General features: G+C 41.9%; 1 long non-coding RNA gene across 1 annotated transcript in view; it reads right to left on the bottom strand.

The window, feature by feature from the left end:
* The window catches only part of LOC137498364 (uncharacterized), a 911,326-nt gene that overhangs the window by 415,958 nt on the left and 470,174 nt on the right, over window positions 1-25,194 (bottom strand). The window contains exon 3 of the long non-coding RNA XR_011017760.1: window positions 674-717. This is a non-coding gene — a long non-coding RNA (uncharacterized lncRNA). The remainder of the gene's footprint in view (window positions 1-673; window positions 718-25,194) is intronic.

Genomic DNA, 25,194 nt, shown 5'->3' with positions numbered 1-25,194 from the left:
CTCACCCACAGGTGATGTGGGGTTATTGTTTAAGAGGAAGCAAAATGGGCAATAGTCCTCTTTTAGACTAATCAGATGAAAAGATTAGAGAAGTCCGATCCCTTTGAATAATGAGAGCGTCAGCAAAGGAAAGAGACGGGTGTAACAATGATAGTCACCCTAGGCCAGCAATCCCAATACCGTCGGGTTCGGAATATAAGAGTTGACCAGGGAACGGAGAGGAAATATTAACGTGAGGAATCTCAAGAAAAAGTAAGCAGAAGCAATGCCAGGCTAAGCTAAGTTACCTTTGGTTGACTCCCAGTCTAATAATAATGTTATTGGCTTTACGTCCCACAAACTACTTTTAGGGCTTTCGGAGGTGGCAGAGTTTAGTCCCACAACAGTTCTTTTACGTGCCAGTAAATCTACCGACACGAGGATGACGTATTTGAGCACCTTCAAATACCACCGGACTGAGCCGGGATCGAGCTTGCCAACCCACTCTGCCAAGCTGGAAGCCACTGTGTGTTTCACCCTAACCGGGAGTCGAGATTTGTTTATGCAAGCCACAGTCCAAAATGGACAATAGGACCTATGCGACACGTTTTTTAAAATGTCCTTATTTCAGTACCAAACTCAGCATTCGCTCTAAGAAAGAAGTGAACAGTATTAGAGTGTAGTTGAACAATACCTTAGTCAGGATGTAATCAGAGCCGGCAACCACATTCACTGCTCCTGCAGAGATAGAAACATGTTATTTACAATTAATGCATTGCCAGATACTAGTTATAAGCAGCAAACGTTAGTGTTCAATATTTTATTCCTCATTCGCACTTGACGATGAGTTACGTTGACCAAATGTAGTGGCGCTTAACGTGAGCAGCTGAATATTGGATGCTGCTATGATAGATGTTGATTTGGTTTCATGTTTAATACCGTACCCTACATATCAAGGGTAATATCTACCGTCCTGCCTGCTTTGCATCCATATTGCATGCCAATAACAGCCATCTATCGCCTACTTCCGAGATGACAGCAGAAGTACAATATTAATTTCTACAATGAATGTCAGTATGAAACATCTTCAAGTCCAATGTTATTAACTGCACAACTTGGGAGTTGTTTGAAGAATAATAATAATAAGAAGAGGAGGAAGAAGAAGAAGAAGAGGAAGGTGGTGATGATGATGATGATGATGATGATGATGATTAAAAGGAAGAAGTAGAAGAAGAATAGAAACGGATCTTTGGTTGAGTTTTATTTAATGTTATCGCGTAAACATCAAATATCCGCCAGAGATTTTTATATTTCAAAATCGTACAACATGGAGTGCCTTTCAAAATTCGACTCTCTCTACCGGGATTGAACCTGTGATTTCGGGATTCAGCGACCAACTAACTATGACTCATCTACAGAGGGATATGTAGGCCTAATAATAATAATAATAATAATAATAATAATAATAATAATAATAATAATAATACCAAAGAAGACCTGCAAATGCTACATATCACAGCAGAAGATGTCCTTAACAGAGATCGTCGCTTCCGCAAGAAAATATTGACGAACAGGCTAAACCGAGACGTGCAACCGAAGAGAAGACACGATGCCCCTTGGACAGAGGAGCGTAAGCAGGCCCACTCACAAAGAATGAGGGAAATTTGGGCTCTAAAGAAGGCTAAGTTCAGTGTCAAACGCAAGAAGACTTAACGTGGTCCTTGATGGCCCCAACGAATTATATAATAACAATAATAATAATAATAATTGTACCGGGCGGTACACCTCTACTCTGTTTATTTAAAAGTTGCGCCAGTTGAAACTCCTCTTCTGGAGGAAGGTTGAACTTTATCTATTCTATTAATTCTCTACTTTCTCAGAAGATGTCACCACGTGGAAAATTTTGAGTTTTTGAACTGTGTCACTTTTGATGTGTTTTTGTTTCGCTTGAAGTAAGAAGTGTGAACTTTCTCTTCTAGAGGACACTACTGAAGAATTACAATAGTGCAACCTAGTGCGAAATCAAAGGACTATTTTGTTGGAGAAATTTTTATTTCAAAAGTTTGTTCTTTGTTAAATTTCTTTCTGTCATGGTTTAAGTTGGCTGTATACCCCTCTTTTTCCCCTTATTTTGGATCTAGCCAATCCCGAATTTCTTTAATTAATTTTCCACCAATAATGTGTTTCTTTTTCCTCTATGTAGGGGTTTCTTTTCCCGAACCAATAAAGATTTTGTGGGAGGGTGTTTTCTTTCCCCTAACGCCTAGAATCTTCCGCGAGAGGATATAAACTGCTGATTTTGGGGTCTCCGGGCCACTTCTGTTCCATCTTTCAGTGTATTAAGTACATTGCAGGAGGCGGGAAGCGCCTCTTTCCTCGGCAGCGATCTACTACCAGGTAATGGCCTATTAATATCTTCTTTTCTTGCTAGGTCGGCAGTTTAACTCTCGCGGCGGGTTCGAAGCGTTTTCCATCATGTAACCTTTTCCTAAAATGTAACTACTCTTTTCTTCTTTTCTTGTAAAGTTACATATTGGGATAGAGAGTGCTAACCCTCTCGAGCTCCCACTCACATTTGTTTTGAGGTGAACTTATTTTCTCAAACTTTTCTTCGTTGATGTAATGTAAAGTGTTCTTCTCTAAGTCACCTCTGTAGTATGGGATTAGCCCTTGCGTTAGTGGCCCAGAGCCAGATTAGGTTTTAAAAGCAAAGTGTATTAGGAGTGCAAGTTCGCCTCCTCTCAAGTTGTATTTTAGAGGTCATGTATTAATCTTTTCTCACCTAATAGACCTCAGTAGGTTGGGTATTTTACCCCTGTGTATATGTCCTTTGAGGACGACTTGAAAGTTGAGTTTGGTGTGGCCTGGGAGAGGCTTAACTTTAAGAGCGAGTGGCTCTTTTCTAAAACTGAGAGTTGTATGCCTCGAGGAGGCTTTGCTGTGTAATTTGGAGCAAGGGCTCCAGGGTTTGAGTGGGGTCTTCTGCCCCTTTTGTTGAAATTGGTATATCGTAAAGTTGAGCTAGTTGCTCAAGAATTGTATTTTCAGGGCTCGAAGCCCAAATTCTTTAATCCCTGTAATTGTACATTTCAAGTTGTATTTCGGCTACTAAGTACCTGTTCTATTTGTTGTTACCTAATTTGGAAAAGAAAATATAACCTTGTTAAATTTTAAAATTTAATTTCTCTTTAGTAGCTTGAGACCTATTCACCACCCAGCACCTTCTTTCATGCTTAACTACCACAAAAACTCGGTAACAAGTGGTAGCAGAGCGTGGTTGAATGGGTCTCAATTTAGCCCCTTTTGACGGCTAAACATTGCTTTGATTCGAACTCTAACAATTTTCTCAGTTGCTGGAATTTTTTGAGTTTTTCAAAATTGTTCTGTCATCATGCCCGGCCCTCGCGATGTTCTCCTCCTTAACTACTTGCGCAAAGAGGAGTTGATATATGAGTTAACTATCAGAAACGTTCAATCTGGAGGCACGGTTGCAATAGACACTAACAAGCTTAGAGAGTCCCTTGATTTGCCCATTTCCATCCCCAATTTGGGAGAGAAAGAAATTGACGACTCTCTTTCCACGATTGTCGAGAATATTACTGGGCTAGCATCGGTAGTCAGCTTTTTTGATGAAAACGATCCATCTCCTAATCAAATTAAGCGTGTGTAAGGCAGGCTGTATCACTTTGCAAATAGAGTTAATGATCTATTGTCTCTAAAGGTGAATGACGTTCAGAGGAAGCAAGCTAATACGCTCCTTGAAACTATTTCTGAATTGTCTAATAAGGTCACTCAATTGCTAACCGGCGAAGCTCCTCCCAAAACTGATCAACCCGCCACGGTGAATGTAGGTAACGAGGAAGAGCCTCCTCAGGGAGAAGTCAATAGGATAACCGTTGCTGCTCAAACTATCTCTGCCCCATCGAACAACGAATCTGAACGCCGTGCGTCATTGAGTAACATCCGCTCTGAATTAACTTCCTTGCCCTTGAAACCTTTAACGACTATGACACCTGGGTTCAGCAGCTTGCCTCATCCATTGGCAATGTTGCTTAGAGGTATCTCTAAGTTTTCCGTCAACACCACCAGTGACGTAATTTCCTTTTTAAGATTTCTAGTGGAATTTCAGGATCATGCCCTTGTGTTTTCTCTTTCCCCATGTCAAATTTTGCAAATTATCTATCCTTATGCTATTGGTGTTCTATCTGACAAAATAGTTAGAGCCATTGCCGAGCAATCTTCTATTGAGGATTTCCACGCCCATTTGCTAGCTAACTTCATCCCGGCTAGGGCCAGGTCCTCCCTTATTCAGAAATACTATTATCGGGTACAGCGCTTGGATGAAAACCTGGCAGACTTCATCCAAGATATTAAGTTTTATACTAGGGTGTTTGCTCTCCACTTCCCTGAGGATCAGATCGTGCAAGCTATTGTTGAAGGGATTTCACCACCCTACAGGTCATATTTGTGTTTCGCGGCGTGCCCGCAAACCTTCTCTGAACTAGAAGCATTAGCCGTCTCTGCGGAAGGAGTTAGGTATGCCGATTCCTTGCGTGTGGCGAAAGAACCCCCGCCTTCCTTTAGTAACACTCGGCCTCCACCTCGCCGACCAGTCAATCCCCGTAAATGTTATGCTTGTGGGTCGCCTGACCATCTGCGGAATAAGTGTCCTCTGATCAAGTCAAGTGGGACAAGGAATGGAGTAGGGTCATCACAAGGCTGTTTTAAGTGTGGGGCCTTCTCACATATCGCCAAGAATTGCCCAAACTCAAATAGCACCCCCTCCTGCTCAACTTCTGGTGCAAATTCCAGCTATTCCAATAATAAAAAGTGACTAGTGGCGTCGGCTGAGCCGACTAATCCATCTTCCCGAGATTTAGCCCCTAGTAAACAGGTTGTAAATGCAGAGAACGACCAGCCTTCAAATTCATCTTTTGAATGCCCTAAAGAGTGTCTTAGGATTGCGGCGGATACCCCCGCGCCTGTTCCTTTTCTTAAGATTGAGTTAAATAACGAGCCTATAACAGCTCTCTTAGATTCAGGCAGTGTTTGTTCCATTATTTCGGCTGATTGGTATTCTAAATTGAAATCTGTTTGTAAACTCCCTGACTATGTCTCTTCTCCTGTTCAATATGTTTCGGCTAATTCATCTCCATTAGAAATTCTAGGTTCCATACATGTCAAAATTCGGGTTTTTAAGTTTACATGGAAGATCAAATTGTTTGTGGCCAAGCGTTTGTCTTGCCCCATCATATTGGGAGCGGACTTCATTTCTCACACTGGTCTTGTGCTCGATCTCCAGTGTAGGTCGTGCATATTCAAATTTGCGTCCAATTGTAGAATTCCCTTGTTAAAGTGTAATTCTGTATCATGTTCATCTATTTCGCCTACCCAGGATGAGATGTTGTTAGACCTTAGACATCTACCTGAGGAGCAGGCTGATAGTATTCGGAAACTGTGTCAGTCGTTTCCCGAGGTGTTCTCTGATACTCTTGGTGTTACTGACCTTATTGAATACAAAATTGAGGTCACGGATTCAATTCCTGTCCGTTTTCCACCGTATAGGCTATCTCCACCTAAAATGAAGGCTCTGAAAGAAATCATCGATCAGATGTTGAAGGATGGTATTATTAGGCCCTCTAAGTCAGCGTATTCTTCGCCTATTTTTCTAGTCCCGAAACCCCAAGGAGGCTTCAGGCCTGTCATTGATTACAGGGCTCTCAATCGGAAGGTGGTGTTGCAATCTGTGCCCCTTCCCGACCTTCATTCTTGCTTTTCATGGTTTCGTAAGGCCAAGTTCTTCACCATCTTGGACTTGAATCAGGCCTATAATCAAATTCCCCTTGCCGAAGAGTCTAAACATCTTACAGCGTTTGCCACGGACTGGAATTTATATGAATATAACCGCGTGCCTTTCGGGCTCCCCACGGGGGCAGCTGTGCTCACTAGGCTACTAGATAGGGTCTTTTCTGACATCAAATTTGAGTACTTATATCACTACTTGGATGATGTCGTCGTATTTTCCGAAACCTTTGAAGAACATCTAGATCATTTGCGAGAAGTTCTCAATCGCCTTCGTAAGGCTGGGTTAACTGTTAAGTTGTCCAAGGTTGCCTTTGCTAAGCCCTCTATGTCATTCCTAGGGCATATTGTGTCACCTGATGGTGTAGCAGTCGATCATTCTAGAACACAGGCCATCCGTGATTTTAAACCTCCTAAGGACATCAAAGGTATCGCTAGATTCATTGGTATGGTGAATTTCTTCAGGAAGTTTATTCCTAACTTCGCTAATAGAGCGGCGCCCTTAAACCTTCTTCGTAGGAAAGGCATCAAATTCGAGTGGGGACCTTCTCAACAAGCCGCTTTCGAAGATCTTAAATTAGCTCTCTGTAATGCCCCTGTACTTGCTATGCCTGATTTCTCGAAGAAATTCATCGTCCAAACGGACGCGTCGTCGTCAGCTGTAGCTGCAGTCCTTCTTCAAGAGACTGAACTAGGGAGGCGTCCCATCGCCTATGCATCTAGGACTCTATCGGTTCAAGAAGCCAAGTATTCCATCTATGAGCTCGAAGGGTTGGCAGTCTTATTCGCCTTAGAAAAGTTCCGTCTCTATCTGGAACATGTCAAATTCGACCTGGAGACAGATAATCAAGCCTTAAGCTGGGTCTTAGGTAGGCCGCGTCGTACTGGTCGTATAGCCCGTTGGGCCATCCGTATTTCTGCCTTCCAATTCGATGTACGACATATCAGAGGTACCGAAAATGTTGTTGCTGATGGACTCAGCCGTATGTTTCATAACGACGTCGAGACCCACGAACCGGTCGATAGTTCATCACCGTCCGAGTCCATACTATCTGGTGTTAATGCCATCTTAACAGGTGCTCCCATGCTTTTTAGGGATATTGAGAAATACCAACGTGAAGATCCGACGCTGGCTCCTATAATGGAAACCCTTTCTTCTGGGGAACATGTTGTCCCTTATGTTCTGAGGAATGGTGTTCTATGTTGCCCTTCGAGGCATGATAAGTTGATGAAAGTTGTTGTTCCAGCGGTTCTTGTACCTATGATCTTCAAATACTATCATGAGACCCCATTGGGGGGGCATCTTGGAATCTTTAAAACTCGTGAAAAGATTCGTGAAATGTTCATATGGAAAGGTATGGACGGTGAAATTCGAGAACTTGTAAAAGCTTGTAAATCTTGTTTGATCAGTAAACCCACCATGTCCACTAAAGTAGGCCTTTTGTCTTCTCATCAAGCGTCGCGCCCCATGGAACGCCTGTATATCGATTATGTGGGACCCTTCCCCCAGTCAAAGGGTAATGCCAACAAGTTCATCTTTGTGTGTGTAGATGGTTTTACAAGATTTTCCTGGTTATTTCCGACTAAGCTGGCTACCGCTCAGTCCACCATTACTTGCCTAAATTCTATTTTTGCTTCTTTTGGTCCGTGCCAATACATTGTATCTGATAATGCTAAAGCTTTTACATCAAATCTGTTTCGTAAATTCTGTTTTGACTTGTCCATCTCTCATGTAACTACATCTGCTTATTACCCTCAACCATCTCTGGCTGAACGGGTTAACCGTAATCTCAGGTCCGCACTTATTGCCTATCATCATGAAGATCATTCTAGGTGGGACACGTCCCTGCATTGGTTAGCTTTTGCTTTGAATTCGGCGGTTCATGAATCTCACAAATTTACTCCAGCTTCTTTGATGTTTAAGTTCGTTCCCAACACGCCGCTCTCTAACCTCTGGTCTCTGAATGACATTCTGCCCGAGACAATAGATCCGGACAACATTAAAGATCTTTGGAAGAAGGCTAAAGCTAATCTTAAAGTGTCTCATGAAAAGGTTAGGGAAAGGTATGATCGTGGACGGAGACCCACCACTTTGAAGGTAGGTGACCAGGTTATGGTCAAAAATTTTGTTCCCGCGGGCAAGCTTGCCCCCAGATTTCATGGGCCTTGTATCATTCTCGATTTTCTTACGCCGGTTACCTTATTGCTAAGTAATCCAGCCACCGAGAGGATATTTAGAGTTCACCTGTCCCAGGTGAAACCGGTGTAATTTCTGTGTTAACTTGCTCCATATTATTTTGAAAGGATATGAAGGTTATATTTTTTTTGAGTTTCACTTTTAAGGCATTCTGCCCCTTCTGTAATATTTTGGTTTTAGATGTAAGCCTTATGTAAAACCTGCCCCGACCCGTTAAACTGCCATCCTGTTCTTGCCACGGCCATTACCACGCTCCCGTCTCCTGCTCCACTCTACACAGTGGCTTAATGAATACCATGAATATCTGCACGCCGCTGGCCCCTCACTCTCTCTACAAGCCTGTACCCTCAAAGAAAATAATTGTCCAACACAATTCTGCCGCCTAGCTTTAATGTTTCAGCGCCCCCGCAGCCGCGCAGCGCCGCGCAGCGACTGGGGAGGGGGATGGGCCCCCTCCTCTCCAGCGAGGACGACATGTGCACGGCGAGCCGGAGCTCACCTCCCGGCCAAGGCTGATGTGCGGCGCACGACCTGCTACATGCCCGCAGCCTGTATCTGTTCACCGCGGGCGCGGCGTACTTCAACACCTCTGCTCCCCTCATAGTGCGGGCGAGCGGTATCTCAGGGTACTTGAGGGGTCCGAGCGGCCTCCGTTGGACGCAAGCTGCAACGGCCGGTCTGGCCATCCGACTCAATCTACATCAACTACATGGACAGTCACCATAAGCAATAATTACATTTGGGAATTTAACAACAATATTTGGTGGACATTGCAAAAACCTTTCTTCACCTTTTAAGCATTAAAGGTTTATCTTCAGAAATTCAACTTCTACAAACATAAAAACTTTACTGCACCGGCAACAACAAAATTTTGAAATTGCAACCAACCAAATTACTAAAATCTTATAAATGCTTCCGCAATTAATCTTAATATCAACATCAAAACTTGGACCTTATTTTGGAAACAAAGCTTATGTTCTTCTGTGTTACCCCTTGGAGGAACTTTTGGGGGGGGGGAGGTCTGTACCGGGCGGTACACCTCTACTCTGTTTATTTAAAAGTTGCGCCAGTTGAAACTCCTCTTCTGGAGGAAGGTTGAACTTTATCTATTCTATTAATTCTCTACTTTCTCAGAAGATGTCACCACGTGGAAAATTTTGAGTTTTTGAACTGTGTCACTTTTGATGTGTTTTTGTTTCGCTTGAAGTAAGAAGTGTGAACTTTCTCTTCTAGAGGACACTACTGAAGAATTACAATAGTGCAACCTAGTGCGAAATCAAAGGACTATTTTGTTGGAGAAATTTTTATTTCAAAAGTTTGTTCTTTGTTAAATTTCTTTCTGTCATGGTTTAAGTTGGCTGTATACCCCTCTTTTTCCCCTTATTTTGGATCTAGCCAATCCCGAATTTCTTTAATTAATTTTCCACCAATAATGTGTTTCTTTTTCCTCTATGTAGGGGTTTCTTTTCCCGAACCAATAAAGATTTTGTGGGAGGGTGTTTTCTTTCCCCTAACGCCTAGAATCTTCCGCGAGAGGATATAAACTGCTGATTTTGGGGTCTCCGGGCCACTTCTGTTCCATCTTTCAGTGTATTAAGTACATTGCAGGAGGCGGGAAGCGCCTCTTTCCTCGGCAGCGATCTACTACCAGGTAATGGCCTATTAATATCTTCTTTTCTTGCTAGGTCGGCAGTTTAACTCTCGCGGCGGGTTCGAAGCGTTTTCCATCATGTAACCTTTTCCTAAAATGTAACTACTCTTTTCTTCTTTTCTTGTAAAGTTACATATTGGGATAGAGAGTGCTAACCCTCTCGAGCTCCCACTCACATTTGTTTTGAGGTGAACTTATTTTCTCAAACTTTTCTTCGTTGATGTAATGTAAAGTGTTCTTCTCTAAGTCACCTCTGTAGTATGGGATTAGCCCTTGCGTTAGTGGCCCAGAGCCAGATTAGGTTTTAAAAGCAAAGTGTATTAGGAGTGCAAGTTCGCCTCCTCTCAAGTTGTATTTTAGAGGTCATGTATTAATCTTTTCTCACCTAATAGACCTCAGTAGGTTGGGTATTTTACCCCTGTGTATATGTCCTTTGAGGACGACTTGAAAGTTGAGTTTGGTGTGGCCTGGGAGAGGCTTAACTTTAAGAGCGAGTGGCTCTTTTCTAAAACTGAGAGTTGTATGCCTCGAGGAGGCTTTGCTGTGTAATTTGGAGCAAGGGCTCCAGGGTTTGAGTGGGGTCTTCTGCCCCTTTTGTTGAAATTGGTATATCGTAAAGTTGAGCTAGTTGCTCAAGAATTGTATTTTCAGGGCTCGAAGCCCAAATTCTTTAATCCCTGTAATTGTACATTTCAAGTTGTATTTCGGCTACTAAGTACCTGTTCTATTTGTTGTTACCTAATTTGGAAAAGAAAATATAACCTTGTTAAATTTTAAAATTTAATTTCTCTTTAGTAGCTTGAGACCTATTCACCACCCAGCACCTTCTTTCATGCTTAACTACCACAAAAACTCGGTAACAATAATAATAATAATAATAATAATAATAATAATAATAATAATAATAATAATAATAGTTTAACGTAATTTCAACTGGTAATAGGCCTTCGTGGTGGCTGGAATTTTGCGCTGGGAAAATATATTTAGATGGGTCTCTCGCATCAATGCAGCATGAATGTCAACCCAATGCACCAGGATTCGATCTCACAATCATCAGCAATGGAGACAAGTACCTTAGCCGCTAGGGCACGCAGATGACCGAAATGAATGTTCAAAATGATAATGAAATTGATATTATTATTATTATTATTATTATTATTATTATTATTATTATTATTATTATTATTATTATTATTATTATTATTATTATTATTATTATTAAGGTTTTGTTATTAACATAATCATCATCACGAGATTATGGCTAAGTAAGGAATGGACTCAATTTGTGAACCTGTTCATATTAACCGACTCGGTGGTGGGACTAATTTGAGACGGATGGAGGAGAATAGATTACCTGGGGGAATAAGGGACTCGGCAATGAAGGGTAAGAGAAGTAAAGGAAGACCACAGAGACGATGTTTAGACTTATTTTCAATGATTTAATGGTAAGAAGTGTGGATATAACTGAAGACACGGAGCTTGTTGCAAACAGATGATAGTGGAGTCACGTATTTAATTCAAAAGGGGCTTAAAGAATGAACGCAGAAAGCCGTAGCAGTCAATAATGAAGGTATACGTACCTATGTACGAGTTGGAGGTATTATTATTTAACATTCAAAAAGGCGATCGTTCTGATGAACAGATGAATGAGAATATCGGGAAAATAAAAGACATACGTAGGGCTGAATAATAATTGAGTACCCATCCTTCACAGAATAATTTGTTCAAGAGAGAAAGAATACATGATGAACAAGGGACTGTCAAAAATTACGCTTCAGAAACAGCTGGATACCCTGTCTCGTGACTGTCACATATGTCTCCATGCAGAGGGTGCTCCTTCGGAGTGGATGTTTTTCCAGTGATGAGACTGGAAAATAAATGGATGTAGACTTGCAAAAAGTACTGTCACAAATTGGAATGAAGAATCGTGGAAAAGGTAATCGACGACGGGATAAAATCCAACTGATTTCTGGAGTCTCTGAATACTCTGCTTCTCATCTTCTTGCCTTGGAATTTACTGGGGTCGAACTTTGGTGTGGATTTAGCGCAGTTTTACGACTGGATAGGAATTATCTTTTCTCCCGGCTCTTTCGAAGACTGTAACACAATTCTGAGAGTTAGAAAGAGGTTCATTTTGCGTCGGGACGTCAAATGAAAGACTGTCTGACAGGAAAAACAGCAAACTCCGTCTATGAAGGTAATTTTTTTTTTTTTTGCAATTATTTGTCTCACGTCGCACCGACACTGAGAAGTCTTATGGGAACGATGGGACATGAAAGGTTTTAACTGCAATACAAAAATGGCCGACGAATGAGCAATGCTGTGATAAAAGGGGCGCATTTCAGCGGGCATGGCGAACTGATATGTAACAGCATCTTCTGCCTCGGGGAGGAAAACAAACGGAAACATCACTTCTCATTTCCCTAGTACGCCTCTTCATGGCAGCTAATGGTCGATCTGTTGAGGTTCCAACCAGCCTCGGGCTGAGGATTCAAAATGCGTTCATCCAGGATAAAGGTGAATGACAAGAAAACAGTCACAGCCGCTTAAATAATTATTCAAGTAAACCCCCTCACCGACTTTGTCTCAATTTCACGAATCAATGCCGATTGTTGAAATTGTGATCTTAAAGGGAGTCATGACTAAAATTTGGAACTTCTACAATTAACCACTCTTCAAAACCAAATGTAAAACACAGGCATACATTAATAAGATGGAGCAGCATACAAAATTTGTTGCAAAATTATTAACAAGTAATATTTATTTTTTACATGTTGCATGTACAGTTTTATTTGTTTTTGGCAGACTCGTCAAAAATACTCATATACTTGAAAATTACTCTGGGTTTTGCAGTCATGTTTTCAATTCTTCATTATTCATACAAGGCAAAACTCTAGTTTGGTGCTATTTTAGGAACAAAAATATTAAGGTAATATTAAAATGATAAAAGGCAGAACTACCTTTAATTCCTTTACATAGTGAAACTTTATCCGAAAATTTCAGGTGAATCTGATAGAAACTCTGCCGCAAGGAGCATTTTATACATGGCAATGGCTGATTTTAGGCTATAAAATGGGTACAATTGAAAGTTTTAAGAAACATACTTTCCTTAAAACTGTTATGGACTTTAAGCTACTCCCTCAGACTTCTTTCTACTCTTACGCACAGGCTAGGCCTACTATAAGGTAAATATATTCCAGCAGGATTATTGAAATGATATTCCGAAAAAAAAAAATGAAGCCAATATTGTCTGACAACGAGAGAGAAATGGGCGTATGCTTGCTTGTATATCTCCTTCTTCTTAATCTGTTTACCCTCCAGGGTTGGTTTTTCCCCAGGACTCAGCGAGGGATCCCACATATACCGCCTCAAGTGCAGTGTCCTGGATCGTGAGACATTGGGTCGGGGATACAACTGGGGAGAATGACCAGTACCTCACCCAGACGGCCTCATCTGCTGTGCTGAATAGGGGGCCTTGCGGGGGGATGGGAAGATTGGAAAGGATAGATAAGGAAGAGGGAAGTAAGCGGCCGTAGCCTTAAGTTAGGAACCATCCCGGCATTTGCCTGGAGGAGAAGAGGGAAACCACGGAAAACCACTTCCAGGATGGCTCTACTCAGTTTACCTCCCGAGGCTGAGTGGACCCTGTTCCAGCCCTCGTACCACCTTTTATATTTCGTGGAAGAGCCGGGAATCGAACCCGGGTCTCCGGGGTTGGCAGGCAATCACACTAACCATTACACCACAGAGGCGGACTTGCTTGTATACACGCCCTATTAGTCCGCCATTTAGAGGTTTAAAAATGGCGTTAGGGCAAAATTGATAACGAGATTTGAAAGAGTAAGAACTGGGGGATTTTTGAGGTTAAAACTGAAAATTATATTATTTTGGTGAAAAATCGCAACATTTCAGTCACGATTCCCCTTAAGAGAACAAATCAGCAGGTTGATGGAGGTGATAGAATTCATTCACGGTATCCCTTGCCTGCCACAGGAGATTCTCAACATAGGAGCATTGGGATCCCCTACCTGAGTCTGACCGCTTCCAGTTACTGTCGTCTTTCCATCAACCTCCCTCGGTCAGTTATTTTTCCTTTCCGACCTCGATCACATTAGGTTTGCCAGGCCTAGATTAGGCTATCTGTCATTTCCTAAGCATGTCGTTGTACATCCTTTTCCATTGCCGATACCCTCACACTTTGAAGAGTCGGACCTCTTCAAATTTTCCTCTAATTAGTACTACAGTAAAAGCAAAGCAAAGCAAAGCAATCCCCGTACAGGCCATGAAGGCCCTTGGAGGGGTGAAAGTTAAAGGCTTCCACTATCCGTAACCTCGGCACTTATTGGGGTTGAGTGGTTGAGCTTTACGCCCGGCCGCCTTTGCCCACAGGGATTCACCTGGTACTCATTTTTGGTATAGGCTGAGTGAACCTCCGGGCCATGTGCACCTCCGGATGTGGAAATCTTGTTTCTTAAATGTTACGACTTCCTGACGGGGATTCGAACCCACGTCCTTCCGGGCGAACCAAGCACGCCTTTACCGTCTCGGCCATGCAGCCCCTTAGTACTACAGTAAGAGAGCGTAATTGCCCAGTGCACTTCATCATAAAACTATAATCACCACTGCTACCTACCATTACAACCGTTGAAAAAAAATACATTAATTATTTCTGGGGTCACTGGAGCAACTCTAGCTCATTTTGGTATACTGTAGGCTGAATGTCCTTCACGCCTACTGAACTTTTGGGATTGACCGGTAGTCGAACCCCAGCAGTGACGTACTCATATGCTGCATCATTTTTCTGAACGTATCTTTAAAAAATATTTCTGGTGATTGCCGACCCCATTGTGTAGAAGTAGTGTGCCTCCTTCTTACCCGGAGGCCCCGGGTTCGATTCCCGGCCCGGTCAGGCGTTTTTATCTGGATATGAGGGCTGGTTCGACGTCGAATCAGCCTACGTGATTACAACCGAGGAGCTATCCGGCGATGAGATGGAGGTCCAGGTCTATAAAGCTAAGAATAATAGCCAAGATGGATCGTCGTGCTGACCACACGGCACCTCACAATCTGCAAGGCTTCGGGCTGTGAAGCGGTAGCTTGGCGCTACTGCGCCATGGGATTTAGTTTTGTCTATCTAGTGATTCGTGTTCGCCTACAGTCGGACCTTGCCAGCGAGTACACAGAATTTAGATCTATTTTGACCTGTCCAGAGTGTTATTCAGAACGTTGACATTTCCCATTAACTGAAATCAGGCTCTTTCTCCTTTAGCCGTTCGCTTTATATAAAACTTATGGCGACAATATTATAGGATAGGGGTAGGATTAGGAAGGAAACGACCGTGTCCTTAATTAAGGTACAGTCTTGCCTAACGTGAAAATGGTAAACCATGGAAAACCATTTTCAGGACTGTTGACAGTGGGGTTCAATCCCGAATGCAACCGAAACCGAGACCCAAACAGCGTATTCGTGAACCGAGCGAGTTGGCTTCGTAAACGATTTAATTTCGTGGAAAGAGATACCGTCTTTAGAGATGACGATGACAATCCTGGTTGTTTATTCTGTCCAAGAATTGCTGCACACCTAGAGCTGATACAACAGCTCACGAAATGGGATTAAACCACACCAGTGTAATTTTTAATAAAACTTTCAACAGATAACTTCACTTAATGATATTCTTCCGTTGACCATTCTTCATCACGTACAGGTTATAAGGTATAAGATCAAAATCTTCAGGAAAAAAATCGCAAAAAGCACGGTGTATAATCATCGAAGTTCCCCCGCACGGCTACTTTTTTATGAATTCGCGAGCAGGACCATGACGGATATCTACGCAGAGTCATTTCATTTATAACCAACAATCTGAAATCATGGCGCAGACGTTAAGGATTCTGAATCTAAATTGTGAAGGATCGGTGCGTAGCTGTTTTTGTGCACTGAATTGTTAAAGTTGCTTTATGTGGCGTACCTAATCGAGACTTCTGTGGTCACTAAATATCTGTAGTACTAATCTTTATTCGGGTAATTGAGTTTTACTTTTGTTGAACTGTGTTTAGCAGAATTGTGAGGGAGGGTTCTATAGTGAATGCGCTAACTTCTCTCTACAACTTCAACAATTTTAGATATTTTTTCAGGGGGTTAGATGAGAACTAAATCTACAGAGATATAGAAATACAAAATTAAGTGCAATAATAATAATATTAATAATAATAATAATAATAATAATAATAATAATAATAATAATAATAATAATAATAATAATAGAAAGCTCATTCAGGTCAGTTACACTGTACTTTATACATGCTAGAATAGAATACTCTTTGATAGCTGCAATCGTTTATGTGCGGCCAGTATCCAGTATTCGGGAGACAGTGGGTTCGAAACCTACGGTCGGCAGCCCTGAACATGGTTTTCCGTAGGTTCCCATTTTAACAGCAGGCAAATGCTGCGCCTGTACCTTAATTAATGCCACGGATGCTTCCTTTCCACTCCCAGCCCTATCCTGTCCTATCGTCGCCATAAGACCTATCTGTGTCGGTGAGACGTAAAACAACATACATACATACATACATGCATACATACATACATACATACATACATACATTATCATTATAGACTGTTATGCCTTTCAGCGTTCAGTCTGCAAGCCTCTGAGAATTTACTAAACGTGGCCACAATCCTCGATTTGCAACTAGTGTTATGGCCTCATTTAGTTCTATACCTCTTATCTTTAAATCGTTAGAAACCGAGTCTAACCATCGTCGTCTTGGTCTCCCTCTACTTCTCTTACCCTCCATAACAGAGTCCATTATTCTCCTAGGCAACCTATCCTCCTCCATTCGCCTCACATGACCCCACCACCGAAGCCAGTTTATGCGTGCAGCTTCATCCATCGAGTTCATTCCTAAATTAGCCTTTATCTCCTCATTCCGAGTACCCTCCTGCCATTGTTCCCACCTGTTTGTACCAGCAATCATTCTCGCTACTTTCATGCCTGTTACTTCTTACTTATGAATAAGATATCCTGAGTCCACCCAGCTTTCGCTCCCGTAAAGCAAAGTTGGTCTGAAAACAGACCGATGTAAAGATAGTTTCGTCTGGGAGATGACTTCCTTCTTACAGAATACTGCCGATCGCAACTGCGAGCTCACTGCATTAGCTTTACTACACCTTGATTCAATCTCACTTACTATATTACCATCCTGGGAGAACACACAGCCTAAATACTTGAAATTATCGACCTGTTCTAGCTTTGTATCACCAATCTGACATTTGATTCTGTTGAATTTCTTACCTACTGACATCAATTTAGTCTTCGAGAGGCTAATTTTCATACCATACTCATTGCACCTATTTTCAAGTTCCAAGATATTAGACTGCAGGCTTTCGGCACAATCTGCCATTAAGACCAAGTCGTCAGCATAGGCCAAACTGCTTACTACATTTCCACCTAACTGAATCCTTCCCTGCCATTTTATACCTTTCAGCAGATGATCCATGTAAACTACGAACAGCAAAGGTGAAAGATTACAGCCTTGTCTAACCCCTGTAAGTACCCTGAACCAAGAACTCATTCTACCATCCATTCTCGCTGAAGCTCAATTGTCAACATAAATGAATTTGATTGATTTTAATAATCTACCTTTAATTCCATAGTCCCCCAGTATGGCGAACATCTTTTCCCTCGGTACCCTGTCATATGCTTTCTCTAGATCTACGAAACATAAACACAACTGCCTATTCCTCTCGTAGCATTTTTCAATTACCTGGCGCATACTGAAAATCTGATCCTGACAGCTTCTCTGTGGTCTGAAACCACACTGGTTTTCATCCAACTTCCTCTCAAGGACTGATCGCACCCTCCCTTCCAGGATGCCAGCGAATACTTTGCCTGGTATACTAATCAATGAGGTACCTCGATAGTTGTTGCAATCCTTCCTGTTCTCTTGCTTATAGATAGGTGCAATTAGTGCTTTTGTCCAATCTGAAGGTACATTACCAACAGTCCACGCTAATTTTACTACTCTATGAAGCCATTTCATCCCTGCCTTCCCACTGTACTTCATCATTTCAGGTCTAATTTCATCTATTCCTGCTGCCTTATGACAATGGAGTGTATTTACAATCCCTTCCACTTCCTCAAGCATAATTTCACCAACATCAATTTCCTCCTCCCCATGATCTTGGCTGTTTGCAATACCGCCATGATGATTTCCTTTTACATTGAGAAGATGTTCAAAATATTCCCTCCACCTCTCCAGTGTTTCCCTGGGATCTATTATGAATTCACCTGAATTACTCAAAACACTGTTCATTTCCTTTTTCCCTCCCTTCCTAAGGTTCTTTATTACTGTCCAGAAAGGTTTCCCTGCTGCTTGACCTAGACTTCCCAGGTTATTACCAAAATCTTCCCATGACTTATTTTTGGATTCAACAACTATTTGTTTCGCTCTGTTTCTTTCATCTACGTACCAATCCCTGTCTGCCTTGGCCCTTGTTTGGAGCCATTTCTGATAAACCTTCTTTTTACGTTTACAGGCTGCTCTCACTTCATCATTCCACCAAGATGTTCGCCTTTTTCCATCTTTACACACAGTTGTTCCTAGGCATTCTCCTGCTGTTTCTATTACAGCATCCTTGTATGCCACCCATTCACTTTCTATATCCCGAACCTGCTTACTGTCTACTGTTTGAAACTTCTCACTTATCATATCCATGTACTTCTGTCTAATTTCCTCGTCCTGGAGACTTTCTACCCTTATTCGTTTGCAGACAGATTTCACTTTCTCTACCCTAGGCCTAGAGTTACTTAGTTCACTACAGATCAGATAGTGGTCTGTATAATCGAAAAATCCGCGAAAAACTCGTACATTCCTAACAGATTTTCTGAATTCAAAGTCTGCTAAGATATAGTCTATTATGGATCTGGTACCCCTAGCCTCCCATGTGTAGCGGTGAATAGCCTTATGCTTGAAGAATGTATTCGTAACAGCTAAACCCATACTAGCACAGAAGTCCAGCAAACGCTTCCCATTCCCATTAGCTTCCATATCTTCCCCACATTTACCAATCACCCTTTCGTATCCTTCAGTTCTATTCCCAACTCTCGCATTGAAATCGCCCATTAGCACTATTATATCCTTGCTGTTGACCCTGACCACGATGTCACTCAATGCTTCATAAAACTTGTCAACTTTATCCTCATCTGCACCCTCACATGGTGAATACACGGACCCAATTCTTGTCCTAATTCCTCCCACTGACAAATCTACCCACATCATTCGCTCATTTACGTGCCTAACAGAAACTATGTTGCGTGCAATGGTATTCCTGATAAAGAGCCCTACCCCAGACTCTGCCCTTCCCTTTCTAACACCCGTCAAGTACACTTTATATTCTCCTATCTCTTCCTCATTATCTCCCCTTACCCGAATATCACTTACTCCTAGCACATCCAGATGCATCCTCTTTGCTGACTCAGCCAGTTCTACCTTCTTTCTTCCATAAGCCCCATTAATATTGATAGCTCCCCATCGAATTCCATTTCGTTCGCCAAGTTGTTTCCAAGGAGTCCCTCGCCTGTCAAATGGGAGTGGGACTCCATTACTCCCATAGGTCCGAGGCTTGCTTAAAGTGTTCTGAGCTCGGTAAATTCATGAAGCAGGATGCTGCCCTACTTGCACATAGTCCAAGTGAGGATCTCTCCTCTAACGGGTTATGGACCACCGGTGGATTGTATAGTCCTAGCCGCCTGAGCACAAGGAGAGCCACGACTCAGAATATGTCCGAGATGCCCACTCCCATTCCATAGCAACTGGTATCCCGACTCTCAGGACCACTTACTAGGCCACTCAGCCGTTGCCCATGGTTCACGAACTAGGACGTGTCTACAGTAACCCACAAACATGAACAAACATGAAACAACTTGTAAACAAACAAAAAAGAATATTCTTCTCCCGTAATCACATCCTTCGCCTGTGGGGGAGTGTGGTTAAACACATACACCGTATCCCGTGTCTGTCGTAACAGACAGTTGGAGGAGAAACACCTTTACTTACTCTTGCCGGGCTCATCTTCCGGCTCCGATGGCATTAGGTTTCCGATGCACAGGACTCTTTCATTTAGACGCCCTTGGTGGCCATTCACTTTCTTCTGCCGATACCTTCATTCTCCGAAGGGCCGGATCTGTTAAATTTTTCTTCTGATTAGTTTTAAGATAGGGTGGTTTCCCACTTTTAGTTTCTCGTAAACAATCTTTAATACCACCACCACTCTCGCAATCACAGATGATCAGTTTCTAGAGAGGGAGTATTCTTCTTCTTCTTCTTCTTCTTCTTCTTCTTCTTGCGTTCCGGCCTTCTAAGGACCACGTTACAATTTCAATTTTTCATTAGTTGTTCTTTCCTTTTCTTCCGGTATTCTTTCATTGTTTCACTGTGCTTCTTTTTCCTGTCTTCAGTCCACTTTGTGCCTGTTTTCTTTTCCTTCCTCCTTTGGAAGCCTTCCATTTGTAAGACTTTCTTCCTAAAAATCTTTCTTTCCAATAATTCTTCTTCTCGTATGTTGTTCCTTTCCAGGTCTTTCTTGACTTCCAGAATCCAGGTGGTGGTTTATTTCTTTTCCCAAAGGGAGGGAGTATTCATTTATTATAATCTTCACTGATACATTCTGCTACTTACTTTAAATCCAAAACATGAAATATATTGTGAAAATCAAAATTATTATTGTAATCAATAATTTAACTATCAACATCAATCTTTCATGGAACTATTTTGCAAGGACTACCCGTACACAGACCTAATGAAATATTTCAAAGACTTAAACTAAGTTATAGAGCCATGGATGCATCTCCTTCAACATCCTCAACCTTTAGGAAACTTCATTCTCCTTCCTTCGATTTCCTTCCGCATGTTTTCTTCTTCTACCACTTGTCCCACACCAGTGGGGTTGCGGGTGCGAACCGCATCGAACAATTTGACTTGGCCTGGTTGGCCTTTCCTGACGCCAACCCTATTTTGAGGGGTGTAATCTCTACTGAGTGTGTCTGTGGTAGTTGGTAGTGTGGTGTGTTGTCTGAATATGAAGAGGAGAGTGTTGGGACAGACACAAACACCCAGTCCCCGAGACAGAAGAATTAATCAGAAGCGAATTAAATCCCCGGCTCGACCGGGAATCGAACCTGGGTCCCTCTGAACCGAACGTCAGTGCGCAGACCATTCAGCCAACGAGTCGGACCCCCATGTTTCTCTAACAATACTAAATAATGTTCTGTTCTCCCTGGTTTGCTTGATTCCATTCTTAACCAGAATGTTATATACAAGTTATTTTTAAATTTTATATTTCATCAAAATGTTTTCCTGTAATTTTCATTCTCTCTTCATAGGTCTTACAATCAGTCTCATGCTTGGCTTCGACAATATGAAAGTGACCGAGTTATGAGCGATGCTAGCAATACCATTTCTTACGCTGCCAATCCGTGTTATGAATGGTAAGAAAATATCCCTCATAGGGTCGGATGGTTCATGCATTTCAGTGGGCTTGGCAGACTCATATGCAATAGCACCTTCTGGCTCCGTGAGAAAAGCAACGGGAAACTACCTCACTCCTCATTTCCCTACTATGCCTCTTCAATGACGCCTAGGTTATCTATGACAGCTGTTGACGGAGCTTTGGAGGATCAAATCAACCTTCGGGCTGAATACCAGACTTACACACTCTTAATATCAAATAAATCATACCCCTCATTTTTCTTTTAACTAACGTCTGGGTCCTTATTATCACTTAGACTATTGTACTCAATTTTCTCCGTAGAATTCTACGAGTGTCCTCTTACCATTTAATTTGCCCTTAGCGTTTGTTTTTCTACGTCTTCTTTTTAAGCAGCCCATTTTCATCCTTATGTAAATCTCCTTTGTAGTTTACACCACTATGTGCACTTCCTGATCCGAAAACTGTGTGAACTCTTGTACGGAAGAATCAGCATCAAACTTTGTTTACCTCGTTATTAATATTTCTGACATACATAAACTTGAGTAGTTCTACCTAGGTGTTATGTTAGGAAAGTGACAAGCCGTTGTACGGCAGTTTGTTGTGATCATATATAACTTCGTGCGTTAAGTAGCCAAGAAATTTGTATGATAGAGTGCTCCAGCCTTTCGTTCTTTTGTTTGTAATTTCGTATTTGTACTAGGGGGATTTATAAAATTACAGTTGATAATTGTATCAAGAAATGAACTTGAGGCCATAGTACAAACAGTCCAAAGTCCCTTACATGAAGCTACAATAGTCCTTTCCTTGTTACGAGGTTATCCCAATGGCATAATCACTAGTTTTCCAGCAAGCGACTGAGTTTCGAATCCAAATCGGGGTCACTGCATGTTCGATTTCCTAAAGCGAGTGTCACATCTTTGTAGTTTGAGTTTATTATAAAACTGTAGGTCTGACTGTTCGAAAAAACAACAACCCCATTTACGTGAAATCATGCAGACATAGTCAACTCACCTGTAATTTCGTTTTGTGGACCGCGTCAACGGCTCATTGTCAGTAGCATTGTTTGTATATGCGAGCGGAGACAATTCCCTGCTGTGCACGGTGTTACATTGTTTGACACAGATAGCTATCAAAGCGAAGAGAGAATTTTGTTTTACACAGTTCAGGTGCAAAATGTACTATTAATTATTTTATATATTATTAAACATGTATTAAACATAATAATACGACCCAAGCATACTTTTGGGCCCGATGTTTTGAACTGTTACGCCACAGATAAGATCGGTGAATTCATGTTCATTTTATTTATTTATTTATTTATTTATTTATTTATTTATTTATTTATTTATTTATTTATTTATTTATTTATTTATTTATTTATTTATTTATTTATTTATTTATTTATTTATTTATTTATATGAATTGCTATTACGACAAGTACACAGATTCATACAATGCCCCGGTGAGACTTATAAAAAGAAATAACAAGTAAAAATTGATTCAAAATGGGATTCAGAAAGTGCAGTTAACCTATGTGTTGAAATCTATATACCTATTACCATATGAATGGTTCCTCGGTATTTGAACTGATGCCTTGACAGCCAAAATAGGTAAATTTAAACAAACAGATTTTGGTACTCCTACTAAGTTTAATAAGTTAGGGACGAATCTTGCTAGTTGCTTTACGCCGCACCGACACAGATAGGTCTGATGACGACGATGGGACAGGAAAGGGATAGGAGTGGGAAGGAAGCGGCCATGACCTTAATTAAGGTACAGCCCCAGCATTTTCCTGGTGTGAAAATGGGGAAACCACGGAAAACCATTTTCAGGGCTGCCGACAGTGGGGTTCGAACCTACTACCTCCCAAATACTGGATACTGGCCGCACTTAAGCGACTGCAGCTATCGAGCTCGGTGGACGATTCTTGGGATTGTTCCTCGAGTGCCAATTAACAGCCCTATTACACTAATATTTTTTAATGCGGTAAAGTTATTAGAAAGAAGGCGATTTAAAAACAACCCTCCAATACTTGGTAAAAGAATTTCAAATGCAGAACGAAACGGTCAGGTTCTGTAAATAAATGAAAGAGGAATGGTAGAAGTCTAATTCTGTAAAGATAATGAACTCCTAGAAAACCAAGGAAGAACAGATTTAGCCTGCCGAAAAGTTAGAGAAACAACTAGAAAATACAGGATTTCGTACCAGCATTTACTGCGAGGTGTTTGAATAACCGTCGCAACGTTGCTGGAGTGGAGACAAGGCAGAACATCATTAAGGTAAGTTCCAGAATGTAAGTTCCTAAGTATTGATGAATGAAAACCTACAACCTGTTTTCCAGTCAATGACCCCAACTTGCGGCGAGGATAGGAATTGTGCCGGCTTCCGAGCCCTTTCGCACTCCTTTGGGGCAATGATTAATGAATGACAGATGAAATGAAATTATAGTGGAGAGTGATGCTGGAATGAAAGATGACCGGAGTACCCGCCGAAAAACCTGTCCCACCTCCGCTTTGTCCAGCACAAATCTCACATGGAGTGACCGGGATTTGAACCACGGAATCCAGCGGTGTGAGGTCGGTACCCTGCCGACTGAGCCATGAAGGCTTTAAGTTTCTAAGTAAACAAAGATGAACATACATATTATTTCTAAATGTCCAACCCCATGGCTAAGTGGTTAGCGTTATATAGCCTTTCATCACAGGGATCCCAGGTTAGATTTCCGGCGGTGTCGGGAATTTTAATCATCATTGGTTAATTTCGCTGCCACGGGGATTGGGTGTTATGAGTCGTCTTCATCATTTCATCCTCATCACGACGTGCAGGTCGTCTACGGGCGTCAAATCGAAAGATCTGCACCTGGCGAGCCGAACACGTCCTTGGACACTCTCGGCACTAGAAGCCATATGCCAATTCATTTTTCATTACATTGCTAAATATTTGAGTGTGATTTGATAGAATCTGATGACGAAACATGCCATCCTTTGTTTAAGAGTTTGTATTTTTATCCCTTGTTTGATGATGATGATGATGATGATGCTTCTTGTTTAAAGGGGCCTAACATCGAGGTCATCGGCCCCTAATGGTACGAAATGAAATGACAACAAAAAGTTCAAAAATCCACTGACCAAAATAAATAAAAATGTCATGAAAAATGAATGGATGGACATGAACCCCAAAAAACAAAAACAAACAAGAAACAAACAAACAAACAAAAAAACAGTGGATCCGACTCAAAAACGGTCATAAATAATAGTATTACTGACCAAGGGACCACGTATTAAGCACAGTCCTGAATCGATTATACTTGATGTCTAAAGGGGTCCAAAAATCTGGTCTAAGGCCCCTCAGTATGGTACATGTCACGAGTATAGTATAATTTCGTGTGGCTATTTCCAGCCGAGTGCAGCCCTTGTAAGGCAGACCCTCCGATGAGGGTGGGCGGCATCTGCCATTTGTAGGTAACTGCGTGTTATTGTGGTGGAGGATAGTGTTATGTGTGGTGTGTGAGTTGTAGGGATGTTGGGGACAGCACAAACACCCAACCCCCGGACCACTGGAATTAACCAATTAAGGTTAAAATCCCCGACCCGGCCGGGAATCGAACCCGGGATCCTCTGAACCGAAGGCCAGTACGCTGACCATTCGGCCAACGACTCGGACTACGAGTATAGTAGAACCATTATATTGCTCAAGCTACGGTACTAGTCAAAGGTAGCGTAAACTCACGGTGTTCCAAACATTAAGGTAGGCCTACTACTCACAAGTATTGTTCCTCGTACAGTTAACGCAGACCTATGGTGTTTCTCACAAAATGGCGCCACTCATAGCCAACGCAAACCGATGAGGTTCCTCACCTAGGTGTACTAATCACGGGCGCCGGTATTCCCGTGGTGTTCCTCACATAGTGAGTACTAATCACTGGCGACGCAGACCCACGGTGTCGCTCATATAGTGGTACAACTCACAGGCAACGCCCAGACCCGTGGTGTTGCTCACATGGGTACGACTCACGGGTACCCCGCTTGAGTGCTACGAATCACAAAACTATTCAGTACCTAACAGAGTAGTACTACT

Source organism: Anabrus simplex, chromosome 1, assembly GCF_040414725.1.
Source record: "Anabrus simplex isolate iqAnaSimp1 chromosome 1, ASM4041472v1, whole genome shotgun sequence".
Classification (NCBI taxonomy): domain Eukaryota; kingdom Metazoa; phylum Arthropoda; class Insecta; order Orthoptera; family Tettigoniidae; genus Anabrus; species Anabrus simplex.
The sequence above is the reverse complement of the archived record's forward strand: the minus strand, read 5'-3'. Positions and strand labels throughout refer to the sequence as shown.